Below are 16,459 nucleotides of genomic sequence, written 5' to 3' on the forward strand. Positions count from 1 at the left end.
CCCACGCTCAATAGCTACCACAAGGCAATATATTTCTTCAACTCCAGTAACTTCCCACGCTGCCTCTAAGGCTCCCTAATGGCTTCTTCTCCTCCTTCTCATAGGAGGGTTTAAACTCCAAAATTCAAACACTGAGAAATGGATACAGCAACAGAAAACATTGGACTGAAGTACTTTTTTCCATTTCCTACACCAACATAACATAAAAGAATTATAGAATTTTGAACCTGAGATGAACACAAGAGATTGTCTTCTCTAACCTCATTTTAAAGATGAAGAAAAAAAATGAGGTTCCATGAGGTTTGCCTAAGTTTACAGAGCCAGTTAGTGAAGCCCAGCCTGGACATCCAGTCTCTAAGTGCTGCTCCGTGGAGAAAGCAAAGAAGTCTCACTTAAAGGACCTCCTCGAAAATATCCACTCAGGCTTTCAGCTACTTATTGAGCACCTACTATTTTCTGCTTATTGTTCCAGAAGCTAAACGAATGAATGACCTGACCCCCTACTCTCTAGGAATCCACGATGCAAGGAGAAAGACGTATCCTGTAGTGTTCATGCTAAGTCACATCGCTCACTTGAGTTTCACATTTGCTTTTATTATTTGCTCTAACAAGTGAAATGATTCAGAGGGATCGGTAAACAACTTCGCTTGCTCAGGGCTTTTCAAGGACATCACATGAAGTCAGGTCTGTACTTAGAAAGAGTCCAGATGAGCCCATAGAATCCAGGAAAATGCTGGTCTAACCTGAGGAACAACAAATACTCTTCCTTCCTTATGCTGCAGGCCAACCCCACCTGCTGTATTGAAAAGTGTACTGGAAGGGAAACCAAGAGACCAGGCTGTAGGCCTTTGTCTAACGCCTAAAATACTGATTTTCCCATCTGTGAACTTTCCCACTCTGCTTTAAAAGGATGAAAACAGATAATAAACAAGAAAGCAGAGGTTAGGTGGGTTTTCATTTTGATTTATGTAGAGAAATCAATCACCTTGCAGCTCTGGGCCTTGTTTCTCTTACTGGTAAACTGGGAGTGTTAGACTAAGGATGCAAATATAAATGCCCTCGGGGCCTGGCAGATAATAGAAACAAGTGAAATGGGGGCAGCTTTGGTGTAAAACAATAGTTCATTTGGGCCCATGACACAGTTGGGGAGTGCAAACCTATAAGAACACACACACACACACACACACACACACGCGCACATACCCTGTGACAATCAAATTGAGGTCCCCAGATGACATAGTTTCAAATGACCCATAAAAAATCCAGTGTTGAGTGTGTCAATGCACATGGATTTAAGTAGCAGAAGAGGAGGCTCCCCCAGATACCTCCCTCCCAGAAAAATCAACTGCAATAGTCCCCCCTTATCCTCGGGATACGTGCTAAGACCCCCAGTGGATGCCCGAAACCCCAGATAGTACCAAACCCTAATCAACTCCCTCAGCTCTGCATCTTCATCAACAGAAACAGCCTCTTCAGCAATTTTTATTTTATTTTATTTACTCATTTGTTTGCTTTGCTTTAACTTTGAAAGTATAAATGCTAAAAACTTACAGAACACATCAGTCAAACCTATTCCTGAATCTGTGGGACCATCCCTTACTCGAAGTAAGTGGCTTGATGTCACTCATTTCAGGGGACCCTTGAAGGGATCAAGTTGGTGCAGACTCAGTGCTTTCTGGCGCAACACGTGGCCCTCAACCAGAACATGTTTTCTGTTCGTGTCTTCCACCCACACATTCAGTGCCTTTTCTGTCTTACATAAGCACTTGTCCCGCACTGTAGCTGTAGCATTTGCAGTTCGAGGTGCAACAGCAACACTAGATATGCGTTTCTTTTTCCTTTCTCACAATTTTAGGGATAGAAGGTCTGTACCTTTTTACCGTGGATCTCAGCAACCTCAGCATATGATTTTTTTCTTTCCTTATTAAGCTGAGAGCTTTCACCTTTTCACTCACAGGAAGCACTTTATGGCTTCTCTGTGGCATATCCAAATTGCCAGCATCACCACTCTTGCGTTTTGGGGCCACTAAGTAAAATAAGCGTTACTTGAGCACAAGCTCTGCGGGACTGTGACAGTGGGTCTAATAACCAAGGCGGCTGCTGAGTGGCTACAGAGTGGGTAGCATGTACTGCGTGGACGTGCGGAACAAAAGGATGATTCATATCCCGGGTGGGGCAGAGCGGGACAGCGTGGCATTTCATCACACTACTCAGAAAGGCTCGCAATTTAAAACTTATGAATTATTTACTTCTGTAAATTTCCATTTAACATTTTCAGACCACAGTTGGCTGTGGGTAAAAGAAGCCATGGAAAGAGAAACCAGGGATGAGAGGGACTGTAACTTGAGTTCAAGGGCTAATAACAGTGGGGTGGAGTGAGAGGCGGGGAAATGGTGCAGGGAAGAGCAGGGAGTAAGGGAGCAGAAGGATCTTGGGGGCGATGGTGATGGCTTAAAGCAGACAACTGGTAACAGTTCATCCATTCTACCAATGCGCCCCAGAAGCCTGTGGTTTTCTTTGGAATTGAAGTGTACTCTAAGGTGATCCCTGAGAGACAGCGCACTCAGGGATCCTGAGTCTTCTGGCCTTAGGCTATTTTCCTGCATCACCAATTCTTCCAGGATAGCCCCCTTCTCTTGCAGATTGTTTCTAAAGATGGCATCCTGTGTACTCTTTTGCAAAGGGGCTTTGCCGCTACTCCATCAAGAGATGGAGCGGTCAATTTCCCCTCCCCTTGAATTTGGGGTGGGCCTGACATGTTTGACTAATAGAATATGGGAGAAGTGATGCAGTATAAATTCCAGGCTGAGCCTTAAGAGGCTTTGCAACTTGCATTTTTACCCTCTTCAAAGCCTTGAGCTGCCAAGAAAAGAAGTCAGGGCTATTCTACTGGAGAGACAAGTTGAGCAGAGCTGAAATCTGTAGCCAATCAATAGCCAGAATCTAGGCCTCAATATATGAGGGAGGTCATCTTGGACATTCTAGCCCCAACTAAGCCAGCCAAATACAACTACCTGACTGGCCCCAGAGGGAGCAGAAGAATTGCCCAGCTGAGCCCACCAACCCACAGAGTTATGAGAAATCCTAAATCCTTGTTTGAAGCCACTAGTCTTAGGTTACATAGCACTAGATAACTGAAACAGAGATACAAAGTTATGGTTATCCAGACACCACAAGAACTCTTAGGCCAAATCCGTGACTGTAAGTCCTAATGAAACATTCAGGACTAGAGCTTGTTTTTCAGAAAGACTGTCTTCAGTGGCACCTACATGGTTTCCCTAGATAGAATTGAGTTCATGCGAAAACTTGAGAGCTGTAAAACAGCAAAATATTATGTTTGAGCCCCTTGTTTAATAGAATCTAAGGCCAGAGAGGTTAAGAAGCTGTCTCAAGGTCACACAGCCAAGCTGGGACTTGAATTCAAGGTTCATGAGTTTTAATCTACTGCTCTGTCCAATAAAACATGCTGCCTCCTACCATTCCACAAAAAGATTTTCATCACATCAGAATTGTAAACAAACTCCCAGGCCAAATAATAGCCTCAGAAAAGAATGGTTGGCAAATACTTTGGAGCCCATTAGGCAAAATGGAGCTTGCTATGGTACAGAGAGCAGAGGCTTGGGGGGCCAGAATATCTGGGTCTAAGTCCCAAAGCAACCACATATTTCCCGTGTAACCTCTTTAAGCCTATTTATCTTCTGTGAAGCGTTCCCAGGGCTGTAAACATGAACGTACTTTACAACTGCTAGAAGCACTCTCCAGATTCCATAGGAACTATTAATAGGACAGCAGCCTGTGCTTACAGCTTGACACCGCTCCCTTAGACTCCCAGGAGAATTTCCCGAGAGCTGACTTTGGAGTCGAAATTTGCCTCCACTGTAAAAATCAGACTAGAGAATACGGAAAAGAAAGCTTAAGCCTGGCTGCCTCGCCTAGCAACCTTCTCCTAGAATCCGAGAGCAGGTGGTGTGACTGCTGGGGACTGGCTGAGCTGGGAGAGGTGCACAGTCAATGAGACCCGAGCCAGCTCCACACTGCACCCCATTTCCTGCGGGTGTGCTCATGAGGTAGTGTGGCGCCTAATGGCCCCGAGTAACAAGGTTAGACAAGATCCAAAGCCTGACTCCAGGTTGCAGGGCAGATTCCAAGGCTTCAGACCACATGCTGCCTCTAGACTTGCAAGCACACACTATAGGTGTTAACACCTATCACTCCCTTGGGCCCTGGGTATAAGGAAGTGTGGTTCTTAAGACCTGTGTTCAGGAACCATGACCAACTTTGCCCTTGTCCCAGGCACTGGGAAACTTCAATTCTTTAGGGAACAGTGTTTGATCTGAACCTTGATAATCACCTTTTCTTCCCAAGGCAGAATAATATCCCAATCCTGTTTGGGGCCAGGGGATGAGACCTGCTAATTTTTCCAAGGGGAAATATGTGCCCTCCACTTGCAAATCATCTATCTCCCTGCCCCACCTCAGTCTCTGCTGGGCAGACATGCTTATTTGCACTTCCCAACTGTGAACATCCTCTGTGCCCCAGCAACCTGACACTTTTTTTTTGGTCAAGTGAGATGTCCCTTCACTCTGCTCACCCCATGGAAAAGGTAAATTTGCAAACCAGGATCAGAAGCAGTGACTGTGCCATCAATGTGGTGTGTGAGTGAGAGGTGAAAGGGGTCTGGTGTCAGAAAGAGGAGATGTGCCAGAAATCTTTGGGGTTGGATATTTAGCTTCAGGATGCATCACAGCCCAGAATCAAAGAGAGAGGCCTCAGGGAGGCCTCAGGGAGCCCTCGGAGTGGCTCCCACAGAAACTGCTGTGGGTGTGGGGATGCTCAGCTTTCAGGAAAGACAAGGCTTATTGAAAGAAGGGGGAGAAAGGAGTCCTTTTTTTTTTTTTAAAGGATTGTTTCTTTCTTTCTTTTTTAAATATATCTTTATTGATTTCAGAGAGAGGAAAGGAGAGGGAGGGAGAGAGATAGAAACATCAATGATGAGAGAGTCATTTATCGGCTGCCTCCTGCACGTCCCCGACCTGGGATCGAGCCCACAACCAGGGCATGTGCCTTGACTGGGAATCGAACCCCGATCTCCCGGATCCTAGGTAGATGCTCAACCACTGAGCCATGCCTGGCCAGGCAAGAAAGGACTCCTTTGACAGAAAGGTGGGGTAAGTGTTAGGGTGCAGGTCAAGGCATGGTATGCAAAGCAAAGCTAGGCAAGACTGTGGGAGACCATCAAGGCCTGATACAAAAACACCCAATTTGGGAGATTTGGATTTAAGGCTTGTCAGTCTCCCTTTCAATAACCCTTTCCTTTCCTCTTCCAAACTACTATAACAATTGCATTACTTAATATACAGTCTTCCCTTATTAGAATGCAGGCTCCATAAGGCATGGATTTTTTGTCTACTTTGTTCAATAATGTATATCCAGGCCCTAGATCAATAGGTACCTAAGAAATATCTGTTGAATGAATTAACAGATTCAATACCATGTAGCAGGTTGAAAGGGAAAAAGAAGACAATGACCTTTTCACTCACTGATAGAGTCTTGAACGTTGCTGTGGAAACCAGCTGAAGACCAACAAAACCCAATTTCCTCCAGTGGCTAGATTTGGAATGAAGAATGTTTTTGGATGATAGATACAACTTGGTGTAAAACCTGGAAAGGCTGTTGTCTTAGGAGGCACTACCCTTTTCAGATCTTCACTTTCGTATCTCTTCCCATAATAATGTAAGCCTAATTTCTATAATAACCCCTTTGTCCTACCGTTCTCATAAGGACTCTGTTCTCCTGCCGAAGTTTCAATCAAACCTTGATTGAAAAAGTTGTTGATACGAGAGGTGGTCCTAGGAGAGCAGAAGGTGAGGATGGGAGTCTGGAATGGTCCTCTGGCTAGATTTAAAGGCCATACTGGCCATGTCTCTACTGGTAAAAGGTACACAGATAGACAGTTCATGGCACAGAGTGACAAGAAAGTTACCTAAAGTATTGTCTGTATCACCTGGGGTCAAATTCCTATAAAAGGTAAAAGTTTTGGATGATCAAGTAGTTGCTGCTATAGAACATTTTAGCAGAAATTTAATATGAGGACTATGGAGTTGGTTGGTTGCTTGCTTCTAAGTGAGCTGGAGAGATTGGAGGGAAAACTAATGAGTTTAGTTAGGGCTTTGTGTTTCCAGCTACATATCTGTATACGTTATGAGAAAGCTTCTATGACTATTCTGATAGAAACCATATCTTCATCTCTGCAGGGTTCGGTTTTTGAAAGCCCTATTCTGAAGATGGGTGCTTTCCTACAAGATAAATGCAATAAACCAGAGGCAAATGTACAGTGCCATCTCCTTATAGGTTGAATCCTCCTGCTTGAGAAGCAATGGGTGGAAGTGGAAATGGCTCCTCTCATTATTAGATTTAATAACCCACCTAAGGAGTTCTGGCTCTTTATGTTGATGCTGCAGCCTTGAGTTTAATGGCTCTGTAAGGCATCCTGCCCAAGGGAGAAGTGGTTCCACCAGTAAACATAGTCTGTGCTCCATTAAATTGGAAGCTGAGATTTTCCTCTAGTCAATTTAGGTTCTTCCTGAAAGCCTGATTTTTATTGACTATGTCAGTTGGTCTTCCTTACCACCTGGCTTCTAGTAGAGTTTGGCCAATGGGAAGCACTGGCAGAAGATTCAAAGGACAGGAGGAGAGAGAACTGAAGTATTTACCAGACTTCCTCCCTGCTAGGTCATGGGATGACAGCTCTCATCAGATTGAATCTCTCTGGGTTCTAGAAATTGCATCTTTCTTTTGACCCTTCAAGTGGAGGCCTAGTAATGGATTCCTGCTGCTGTTAAACACTGAGCACTTAACCCTACTCACACCAGTGTAAGTAGTTTCTTCAGTTACCGTTTTTGAATACATGGGCCATCCTGCCAGCTCCCTGACTAATACAAGAAAGTTGTGATCGGCATCTCATTCTGGTCACCTTATTTAATTTTCTCATTAGCTCTCATGATTGTTAAGTTGATTGCCTTGGATTTTCTAAGTACCTAGTCATATCACCTATGAATAATTTGTTTTGATCGGTAAAAGAAAAGTTTTTTAAAAGTAGCAAGAGAGTTAGGCAAAGACTTCTCAGAATACAAAAGCAAAAACTATAAACAAATTTGAAAGCTTAGGCTTCATTGAAGTTTAAAAACTGTTTCTTTACAAAAGATATTCTCAAGAAAATGGGAAGACAGACCCAGTCTGGGAGAAAATAGCCACAAAGCATATATCTAATAAAATATTTTTATCCAGAATACTAAAGAACACTTAGAACTCAAGAATAAGAAGACCCCCAAAAATTTTTAATGGGCAAAAACAAAGATTTTAAGTGGGCAAAAGTTTGAGCAGATATTTCACCAAAGAAGATAGATGTATGTAAAGTAAGCAAATGGAAACCCAAATTAAAATTACAGTGAACTATACACCCATTAGAGTAGCTAAAATTTAAGTGGCTGGAAATACCAAATGTTGTCAAGAATGTGGAATAGCTAAAACTCTCATATACTGTTGACAGAAATTGCAAAATGGTACACCACTTTGAAAAACCAATTTCTTAAGAAGTTTAATACACATTCAACACATGACTCAGCAACTCTACTTTTACATATTTACCCAAGAGAAATGAAACTTCTCTTATGTCCCCACATGAAGACTTGTACATCAATGTTCATGGCAGCTCTAGTCATAACAGGCAATAACTGGAAACAAACCCAAACAACCCTATTTATCTATTCACCTGAACAGATAAATGAGTTGTGGTCTATTGTACAGTGGAAGATGACTTAACATCAAAACAGAATAAATTGCATACATATGCAGCCCCTGGAACTGTATTACAGCCAGTAAACGTGCTCCCAGATGCAGGAACATCAGTCACAATGAAGAGATCATACTTCAGCTCTTGTTTGGGAGGTTTGATAGAGTCCCTGATTTTAAGTAGGCCACCACCACGTTCCACAGATAAAGAACTGCAGACTGATCTGTATCTTACTCTCTCATACAGTTTAACATCAATAATCTTTCTCCTGTTATCAGACAAAATTCAAGGAAAACTACACAGGATAAAGGTTACAAATAAGGATGTGTACCCAGATGTAAAGATGGCTAGTTACCTCCAAAACAAGTAATATCAAAGAGACAATCTTCAGATTCCAGTAAAAATAGCTATAACTCAAGCTCTGTCTCTAACAGAGCTTCACCAACACATGCAAGAAAAAACTTAGCAGGTCTCAAGGCAAAACAATGGCAAAACTTCCAACTTTCTCCTTGCTACACCCAGCAAACAAGCACATTTCTGAGCCAACGCTTTGTCTTTCACTAAACGAGCTTTATTTTTCAGTCATCTTTTCAGGGGTGAAGTGATGAAGCAAAATCTCTGCTAAAGTAGACCATAAAGTTTGTCACTAGTCCAAGAATTAGATACACTAACAACCTAGACAACATTATCTAGGGCTTTTTAAAAACGTACATGGAATCTGGCCAAGGGCCAAGGAAATGATATTAAATTGGCACAGAGTGAGGCCATGGGGCAGATGGCATTTAATAGAAGAGGGTTGGCAGAGAGGCTGATTAAATGCATAGCAGAGACTTACTTCCCTGTTATTCAAACACCTGAAAGTTCAAATAACAGAATCTTTTGCTGTATAATTCATGAATATCTGGTGTTCATACTAAAAAGGCAAATGAATTTCAAGAGTGTAAAGTGGTGTTCAAATCAAAGAAAAGCTTAGATTTAGTATAATTTAACATTAAATGTATTTATTATACTGCAATTCTTTGGGAAAACAGTATTTTATGATAACTCTCAATAAACCAGGATATTCAATTTATTAATCTAGGAGATTTTTGTAAACTGGGACTATATAACTTTTCTTTCATCCCAATACCTGGCACGGCGCCAGGCACAAAATGTGCATTCAATAAATGTTAATTGAAATAACATAAAAACATACAATATGGTTCCATTTTTTAAAGGGAAAAACTTCATATATATGTTTATATATTCATAAGAACATGAAAAAATATGGCAAGATGCACACCAAACTGTAACCAAGAAATACCTCATGGGTTTTAGGCAATGGAGAAAATTAAACATTTCCTTTAATACAAAGCACAATGGTCAAAATTATAGGCTCAGAAGTCAGATTAAGTTTGAATCCCAAGCCTACCACTTCTCATGTGTGTCATTGGGCAAGTTCTTAACCTCTCTGTGCCCTCATTCCGTCATCTGTGCCTGGAGATCATAATGGTTCCAACTCACATGGTTAAGATAAAGATTGAGATAATCCAATAAGGCACTGCAGGGTGCATGACACTTAGCAAGCACTTGATTAATGCTCGCTATTATTAGTATTTTGTTCAATTTCTTATGGTCATCAAGCAGTACTTTTGAAATTAAGAAAAAAAATTTCATGCCAAAAATTTTTTTTAAGAAACCAAATTAGGATGCAAGAAGAAGAAAGAAGAGGTGGAAAAAAGGGAAAATAGGGGGAGAATGGGGAAAGAGAGAGAAATAGCTATCGATTCCATCTTGAAGGCGTCTCTCCTTGAGCCTTCTACAAGGTGGACTGGTTGCTCCATGCTTGTTACAAGGCTGTCATCTTGGATTTTCCTTTCACCTTCATCCTGGGGATTTCTTTTGTCCATCGCTTATATTGAATCACATTTTCCTGGATACCAGGTTTCTCTTTATTTACTCTTTCAGTTTGGTGGGTCATATCCACCAGCAGCTTCTTAAGAAAGGGTGCGTACCAGGTAAATTTTTTTGAGATATGGCATTTTGTTATCCTCTCATACTAAAGTGTGCTTGTTCTTAAACAAGCTTGCTACGTTGCTCTTAAACATTGCTTCGCTGTCTTTTAGTTTCTAACAATTCCTTACAGACATTTTGCACTATCTTTGTTTAAAACTTATGCTTTCTCTCTGGAAGCCTTTAGGATCTTCTCTTTGTGCCATGTGCTCTGAAAGTTCACAATGCCTGGACTTAGTAATTTCATCCATTGTGCTGGACACTCAGTAGACCCTTTCAGTCTGGCAACTCATGTCTTTCAGTTCCAGGAGATTTTCGTGAATTATTTCTGTGATAATTTCTTTTGCTCTGTGTTTGCTTCTCTCTTCTCTCATCTTGTTTTTTTCTCCATTGTTCCTTATTTTCTATCTCCTTATCTTTTCTCCTATTTTGCAAAAATTTCAACCTTATTTTCCACAATTTCTATAGAGTTAAAATTTTCTTCTCCTATGATATTTTTTTAATTTCCAAGAGCTCATTTTTGTTCTCTGAATGTCTGTGCTTTTTTTTTCTTAAGAAAAAAACAAACAAACAGCATCTGCAGTCTTGTTTCAAGGATGGAAAATATTCTCCTCAATCTTTGAGAATATTAATAGCAAGTTGTTGATTCCCCCCCCCCCCTCCAGTTTTCTCCTCCCTGCATGGTCTGTTTCCTCCAATTTGTTTTGTTTCTTTTAGTTTCTATCTTTCATAGTAAAGGCCTTGTGTCTGACATTCTTTCTCTGTCTGTATTTAAAAGTGGGGCACTAACATGTTGATTGGATGTGCTTGTTGATTACGGAGAAGAAGCAAAAATGGCAGAAAGAAACAGCTGCTGTCCCCACAGAGGAAGACAGGAACCAAACGACTCACAATGAACACTTCCTAAGCATAGGGGCCACATGACCCATAGGTTAAACCCACTTCAACAGGTGTTCCAAGCTCTTCTGTTCTGCTGGAATTGGGGTAAATCGAGTATTGCCTAACACAAGGGGTTTGTGAATCACCATGACTATGTGGAGAGATTTCACTTGGTTTTATAGTTGTAACACAATTGATTTTTATACCTCCTGTTATGGAATCTTATCATGGGTGTTCGAACACATGACATAGTAGCTCCAGATCACGCCAGCTTTCCATTAGGGTTGGTCCATCCAGCTCAGTAGCAGCTGGAGATTATGTCCATGTAAAGGCTGTGAAGTGTACTGGAGCGCTCCTTCCTCTTCTAAGTGAGGCGGTCTCCACCTCGCCAAAACAGATGTTCTCATTAGCAGCCTGGTGAAAGGGCCAGAAATGGAAGTAAAGCCTGCAACTTAGCAGGCAGGATAGACGCAGCACAGACCAGCCATGACAAGGAAGCCGTTCTCCAGCTTTCCAGCAGGGGGCATGCCACAGCCCTTGTGCCACATTTCCCCCCAACATGCATTTTGACTTTTAAAAAGCAGCTACTGCATCCAAGATTTTCCTCTAATGGAGGAACTCCGAATGCTTCACTTGAGTCTTCATAATGTACGTGACAATAAAGACAATTACAGACTAACAGCTGCAAGATGCAGACTGGTTACTGCTTTTCTTCTCTGTGCTTATCATAAAACTCATTAAGGAGCTTAATGAGAATTTATGAATGTTTTCTCTTTATGTTATTCTGAAGATCTGGCACTCATTAGAAACCCATAGTTCTTTCCCAGAGCCTGGGCAGAAGAGAGGGGAAGTCCGGTACGATATCCATTCTTCCAATATACACTTACAAACGCCTGTTACATGAAAGGTTCTGTGTTAAGTGTGTAGAGCATGGTGGTGAGGGCTGGTACAAAGAGGAGGGTAGGGTGTAGTTGCTACTCTTCAGAAACTTATGATTTACTACGCAATGAGACAGGTAGAGCTAGGATTCTAGACTAGCCAGAGCGCTTGAATTCATACCCTAGTGAATACATGCTGTGGGGCTCTGGGTAGCAGCTCTCCCAGCTTCCATTTCCCCATTTACCAATAGGACTGCCATCACAGTTGTAAGAATCATAGTTGTTGTAAGAATTAAATGAAGTAATATGTTTAAGAAGTTTGGTAGAGTGTCTAGTACATAGCTGAAGCTCACAATCTCCTAATTGCTATTATTATTGTAAATAACCAAAAGCAGATGAGAATCACATGAATCTTGGTTCAAGAAGATAAAATTCAGTGTTTTTAATAGGACTATGCTTTGAAGGGGTTTGGCCTTCTGTAAGATTGGAAGTTTCCTAAAACATTTGACAAAAATGAAAGCTATAAGTTCTCCCAAAATAAGGATTTCTCTTCTCTTCAATGGACCTGAAGTCCATCCCTGTCTCTAGACTGCTGCATGTCCCCATCCTACTGTGTCTTTGAGCTGTCACTCCTCAGCTCTGGATCTAACTTCATGGCATTGTTTCCTAGGGCTCTGTCCCTCTAAATACAAAGCAGTCTTCCTGGATCTTAAACTTCTAAACTCCAACTTCCCTGGTCTCTGACCACAGGGTTGCCCATGCCAGCTTTCCACTATTCACCTGTATCCTCATGAGCCTTAAAATCTTTCTTTCTTCTTTAAAAACTTGTTTCTTTCATGCAGACTTTTCCCCCTGCCCTACAGAAACAAAATAAGAACAGAAGTGTGATCGAAAGTCTGGGGAACTACTTTTCTCTCTTAGGGATATTTCCATATGTCCTTTGCTGACCCAGCAGGATTCGGGGGCTGGGGAAAGGATATTAGGAGTCCCTTCTAGGTGGATTACCCCAGCATTCACATGCTCCAAGCTCCTCTGCTTGCCCTTTAGGGCAAACTACAATTATTAGTGGTTGTATCTCACTTTTGCAGAGTGGGGGGGGGGGGGGCTGTGAACTTTTTTCCCAGACCCGTATGTCAAGGAAATGTAGTGATGGTGCAGCGAAAATGACAAGCACTGCCAAAGGAGACTGCCTCCGGGCCCAAGGAAGCAGCTGCAGTAATTCAGCCCTGGGCTCTCCCTGTGGAGTTCCAGCCCCAGGACACATCTGGATGTTGTAGGACAACTCACCAGGCCCAGAGTGTTAATGAGAACAGAGTGCATGGGAATGTCATCAGATCACTTGGCGCTTTGGGTTCTATTTTGGGCCTCAACCAGATCTGATTGCATAATAGAACCATTTGACATAACTGGAAATGGAAACTGACAGTTTCTTTGCTTGTTCTGGACCTGTGGCAGCTGGCATGAGAGACAAAGAGGGGACCAGCCTCATCTGGAATGAACCTGGGCAAGTGCAGGAGAGGAGGGGCCGCCTCTTGCACTTGCCTGGCCCTGGAAGGAAGGCAAGAGCCTTGCTGTTGTCCTCGGCTCTGTGCCAACATCTCCTGTCCTGACCTCCTGGGTGGTAAACCTCTGTAGCCCTCAGGGCCTGACCTCTCCACATGGAACCTGAAAAGACAAGGTCTTAAAGCCTCTACCAGGCTGGGTCTAGGGAAATACAAAGGGGGCTGCCTCTTTTCCATTTCTTTTTAGACAAAGGCCAAGGCTGTCTGCAGTCTGAGATGCAGCTGTTAGTTCATGCTCAGCATGTTCCGCAGACACTGTTGGTGCCCTGCCCAGTCCCGGGACTTCACTGTTTCAGAGCAGACTGCCAGCCCTCATCACTGTGTCTCAGCTCCTCTCACTGTTAGAGCCCAAGAGTGTGCCCAGCTGGAAGTACCAGGGAATTGATACCCCCTCCTTCCTCCCCTCATCAGTTCTCAACCAGTGACAGACAGGAGGGGTATAGATGTCCCAGCTCCCTCGCCCCTCTGGTGGGATGTCTCTGAGTTGCGTTTCCTGGAAATCTACAGCAGGATTAAGTTCTACTCAGGGTGAAACAAACTAGGTAACAACCACTCTATTAGGTTTTTTCTCTTCCCTGATTTACTTCCCCACCTGCCACCTGTGTTTTCTAGGATCACCTCCCAAATAAAACACTTGCAAGAAGCTTTGTCTGAGGGAACCCAAGACTCCACATGAATGAGTTTGGATTTTACTCCAAGGGCAGCAGGAAGCCTTTGAAGTGGTCGCTAAACTGCAGCTCTCAGTATCATTCCAGATCCAAACTCTGCCCCACCCCTTGCTATCCACCAGCAGTGCTAGATTCTGAACCCAGTAAGAGTGGTAAGTATTGGGTTTCCTTCACTTCAGACGCTCCCCACAGTGGGCTGCCTCCAGCTTCTCCTGGACAGCAGCCTCCCCACCCTGCTTCCCAACAGGAGCAGCAGGCAAGAAAGCTGGAGGTGCCCAGACACCCTGGCCCTTGGTTATGCAGAGCCTATCCACTGCAGCCGCTGTGGCTACAAACAATGGCATAGAAATCCGCTACTGCTTTCTGCTTGGAGGTATCTGAAGCCTAAGAGTAAAATCCTGGAGGGGGCAGCATGCCAGTTATAGCAGGAAACATCTAGAAAAGACGAAGATCTGAGGGAGCATCTGGCTGCCTGTGAGTCCAGAACCGGGGGACCTACTTTCCACAGGAAAACTGAGAAATCCCTGGAAAAGACCTGTGGGAAGCTGCACAGCTCTAGTAACAGAATCCTTGGCCCCTCCCTCACTTCAGCAGCAGTGCCCATGGGCATGCTGAGGAGACCCAGGACAAGCCACAGCAATAAGATTAGGCAGCTCACCAAACTGTTGGCAAAACTTTGCGCACTGCTCTTGGAACAACTTCAGAAAGAATGCGGGTGCAAGTGGGCATTATGATGGAAGGCCCTTGGGAAAATCTTTCCAGTAGAACCTGAGACCCCTGACGCTTCTGGGCAACATTTTCCCCCTTCTTATATGAAGCAGATGAAATAGTCTGAGCCTATTGTCCTATTATTCTTTTGTTCTAAAGCAAGATATTTCAAGATCTGTGTCCTTTATTAGGCTATAAGTTGGTAGCAAGGAAGTCAGTTTAATATTAGAAAATCTTTGAAGGGAGGGAGGGAGGGAGGGAGGAAGGGAGGGAGGGAGGGAAAAAGCAGGAAGTTACCCCTACAGAGCCCCAAAAGAGATCATAGAGTTAAAATTGGATGTCATCGGGGAAACATAATTTCTGCCCAGAAGGAAAATAATAAACGAGGTCAGAGTGGTCGCCTGACTGTACTGGCAGGAGCTCAGGCGTAGGTAGCAGGAAGCCTCTGTACTCATAGCATTGCCAAGTGACCTGAGCCAGTTCGAGATCCCTGGACACCTGGACAAATGAAGGCAGAGGGCCAGAGCAGTGAGGGTGGTATCTCAGTGTTGCTTGGCATTACATTTGACGGAAAATAAAAGGAATAAAAGAGAGAATGAAGGGAAAGGTAAATCTTTGGGGAAGGTCTCTTTATTTGGTGTCCTCTAAATTTCACCTCAAAGCAATTTTAAAGTTTTTATTTATTGATTTATTTTAGAGAGAGAGAGGAAGGGGACCAGAGAGAGAGAGAATATTGATTTGGTGTTCCATTTGCTTATGCATTCATTGGTTGATTCTTGTATGTGCCTGACGGGATCAAACCCACAACCTTGCTGTTTCAAGACAACACTCTAACCAACTGAGTACCCGTCCAGGGCTTCAAAGCAATTTTTAGAAGCTCAAAGTACCGACTTTCCCACAGGAGGGAGATATCCTGATTTGGGAAGACCTCAGAGTAGATTCAGTTTACATCCAATGACAACTGAGATTCCTGAGCTAGGCACTAGCAATGGCCAGGCTACCAATTAGCTCAATGACTCCAACTAAAGCTTCACTCTGGCCACTTTGGCCCACCCTGAACTTTGGGACATCTGGTTTACTATACTTCTCTCCACCCTGTTCTCATGCGATCTTAAAATTTAGAAGCTCACATCTTCACCTCTAAGTCCACAGTTAAATTTCTCAAAAAAAAAAAAAAATTTAAAAAAAGGGACTCAAAATTTGGTTTCAGTAGGTATCAGTAAGAGTAGGCCTTTTGCCTGGCTGGGCATGGCTCAGAGGTTGAGTGTCGACCTAGGATCCAGGCGATCAGGGTTCGATTCCCGGTCAGGGCACATGCCTGGGTTGTGGGCTTGATCAATGACTCTCTCATCATTGATGTTTCTGTCTCTCTCTCTCCCTCTCCCTTCCTCTCTCTGAAGTCAATAAAGATATAAAATAAATAAATAAATAAATAAATAAATAAATAAATAAATAAATAAATAAATAAATAAATAAATAAATAAATAAAGAGTAGGCCTTTTGTCTTAGGAAAAAGTGCATATTATTTGATTTGGGTTTATATCCTGAATGAGTGTTTAGACCAGACAGAGAATATGTATTAAAAGTTAAATTTCAGTGTAAATTCTTAACACAAACATCTATGGACAATAGTTAAGATGTAATAGAGGAAGGAGGGAGGGAGGGAGGGAGGGAGGGAGGACCTGTCAGACAGAGGGCCACAGCAGTGAGAGTGGCATTACCTTTGATGGGAAATAAATGAAATAAAAGAGGAAATAAAAGGAAAGGGAAACCTTTGGTCCTTATAACCAAAGGCTGATGTTCTCCCAATAAGAAATAAAATACAGAAAAAGTCTTTGGCCTAAGTTAAACCCATTAGCAATGCATTTTAAGAAACTCATGCACTGGTTGTCTTCAGAGTAGCAGGTATGTGATGGTTTGGTTTTAGCATTTAATTCAATGATGCACTTGCAGATTGCATTTAAAGGGTAAAGATATACA

Source organism: Miniopterus natalensis, chromosome 1 (genome assembly GCF_054644295.1).
Source record: "Miniopterus natalensis isolate mMinNat1 chromosome 1, mMinNat1.hap1, whole genome shotgun sequence".
NCBI classification, from domain to species: domain Eukaryota; kingdom Metazoa; phylum Chordata; class Mammalia; order Chiroptera; family Miniopteridae; genus Miniopterus; species Miniopterus natalensis.